Below are 2,730 nucleotides of genomic sequence, written 5' to 3'. Positions count from 1 at the left end.
GCAATGGGATGGAGGCAACGGGAGGCGATTGCTGTGTCTATGATCAGTGGGCCATATGCGCAAAAATCGCCTTCCATTGCCTCCGCAAATGTGGGGATTATGACTGGGCGGTAATTCCATTCTCGTAGTTTTTTTTTTGATAAAGGGTAAAATGGTAACTCTATAAATGCAGTACTAATAGTTTTTTTTCGTCATCCGCTCAGGAAGGTAACACGAGCGAGATAGCCTCAGCTGGCAGTGCCAGCCATAACGTCGCCGGAGAAGCACTTTGTAGAGGTAAACTTGGGATGGAAAGATTGTCAACCTTGTTGATGGGCTTTGAATTGCCGGTGTTCAACATGTACTTTGTTCGTCAGGCTATTAGATACTCCATCTTAGGATTTGGAACGGATGAGGACACACTTACCAGGGCGATCATCTCAGGGTCCGAGATCGGCATGAACAAGATCAAAGAGGAATACAAGGTCAGGTTCAAGACCACAGTCACCAGCGACATTGTTGATGACACATCCGAGTATTACAAGGACTTACTGCTGACCTTGATAGGGAGTGAAGATTAAAATTAAAACAACCTGCTTTTGTTGGGAAAGATGTGTAGAATGTGTATCCGCAACCACCCAAAAAAAAGAACTTTCATCAGAGAACATGTACAAAGACCGAAAATATTCTGATGCATTCATGCATATGCATCCATTCTTTACAAGATTTTAAAAGGTCCATATCACGTTCAGATAAACCAAACCATTCTCTCCTTTGTGTTTATTGGATAGTTCTGAAAAGCTCACGTTCAGATAAACCAAACCATTCTCTCCTTTGTGTTTATTGGATAGTTCTGAAAAGCTCCTTTTCCGCTTAAAAAGTCATTAAGCAGAACGCTTTGAGGCCACACAAAAAATTCACAGAAAGTAAAGTGCAGCAATTTCATATTGGCGACTGAGGAATGAACTCATCTAGGAAACTAGGATCCGGGATCAGAGTATTATTATGCACTTTGTTATTCTACTATACTCACAGCATCTTCTGCAGCAACACAAAGTACAACAATCGAAATGTTCCTGAGCCTCATCCTCTACTGTTAAGAATACATTTATCTCTCGTTTGGACGCAATACAAGGTTGGTCTCACACGCAAAGTACAGGAAAAAAGACAAGTGAGCACCCCTTCACACTGAGCACAAAAGTGATGATCATATGTCACCAAGCTTTTGCCCGTCTTGATTTCTTATTCACTTCAAGAGAGAAGATATCTTCATCTTCTCCTGGATGACGAAGAAGCCGCAGCAATTATACCACCAGCAACAAGACCCACAACTCCAAAGGCGCCTGTGATGATAGCCATGCCAATCATACCATCTGCATTTAACCATCAAATAAGCCGTTAGCCCAAGTTAGACAAACCATAAACAGTGCATTGGAATGACTAGAGGTTTGCTCTATTGTTCTTTTCTAATATTTGAAACATGGATACATGGTAGATAACTTTATTAAGACATGATGTCTTGATCCCTACTGCTTTTCAGGGTCCATGGCTGACAGCAGTGGTTGGGGAGGTGAGGTCTCAGATTTGGGGATATATGTGAAACTTATCTCTTGATCAATACAATTGATATTTACATTAGCTTTGGGTTCATCACGTATGATTCAGAAGATGCCATGGATAGGGCATTATTCAAGACACTCCATAAATTGAAAGGTAAGAGGGTCGAGGTCAAGCGAGCTATTTCTAAGGAACCGTCTCCTAGACCTAGCATGTGCTCTCCTATCAATGGGTTCAATTATGTAACTGGTAGAACCAATAGCTTCCTTAATGGATATACCCAGCATTACAATATGAGTCCATTAGGTGGCTATGGAATGAGGATGGATGAATGTTTTGGTCTTCTATTAGGTGGGAATAATGGTTATCCATCTTTTGGTGGTAGTTATGGAATTGGAATGAATTTTGACGCATGGATGAACCCATGTACTGAAAGTGGCTCTAGCTTCAATAGTGGTATCCAGCGTGGATGGCATCTTAATCCATATTACAATGGAAATTCAGGTGGATTCAACAACTATGTTAGCTATGGTGGAGTCAATGAAAATAATGGTTTACTGTTTGACTCACTAGTTAGTAACCTTTTGGGGTATTTTTGCCCTTAATCACTCTTCTAGTTCCACAAGCTCTAATTTCTTTGTGCCATTTAGAAATGGGGACCTTCTTAGTGGAATTGGGAACAATAATGTGAATTGGGGAAACCCTCATCATGTGCCTGCTCTAGGTGCCAATAATTGCTCTGTTTACTGTACTAGAAACTTTGGTTATGGGTCCAATGAAAGCAACTTTGGTCAAGGTTCCAATGTTTATGGAAGGAATGTTGGATCAAGTGGTGTCAGTAACTTAAACCAATCAACCAATGGGTATGCAAGGAACTTTGGAGATTCATCAATAGGTGGTGGCTCCATCTATGGAGACACAACTTCGACATCAGGATCTTTTGAGCGTGATGTTACAAAAATGGTTTCAACCGGTTACATGGGCCATTGACTAATAAAGGTTAGATAGTTTGTTTCTTGTGTCATGATATCATTATCCAGCTTTCAACACTTCATTAATTTATTTTTGATAGTTTTCAATTATTAGATCCAAGCATCTTGACTATGTTAGTGTGCAATGTCGATTGAACTTAACAGACTTTACTTAATGCATCCAAGATTTGGTTTTGGAATTTTTGTGTTGTTTTTCTTTTGT

General features: G+C 40.1%; 1 long non-coding RNA gene and 1 pseudogene across 1 annotated transcript; both read left to right on the top strand.

Annotated features, from left to right (window-relative positions):
• LOC136500301 (uncharacterized) lies at positions 1 to 710 on the top strand. Its single transcript, XR_010770002.1, has 3 exons — positions 1 to 110; positions 204 to 276; positions 357 to 710. It is a non-coding gene; the product is annotated as an uncharacterized lncRNA (long non-coding RNA).
• A 749-nt stretch (positions 711 to 1,459) lies between these two features.
• LOC136499618 (heterogeneous nuclear ribonucleoprotein 1-like) lies at positions 1,460 to 2,526 on the top strand (annotated as a pseudogene).
• The last annotated feature ends 204 nt before the right edge of the window (positions 2,527 to 2,730 follow it).

This window comes from Miscanthus floridulus, chromosome 13, assembly GCF_019320115.1.
Source record: "Miscanthus floridulus cultivar M001 chromosome 13, ASM1932011v1, whole genome shotgun sequence".
In the NCBI taxonomy this organism is placed as follows: domain Eukaryota; kingdom Viridiplantae; phylum Streptophyta; class Magnoliopsida; order Poales; family Poaceae; genus Miscanthus; species Miscanthus floridulus.
The sequence above is the reverse complement of the archived record's forward strand: the minus strand, read 5'-3'. Positions and strand labels throughout refer to the sequence as shown.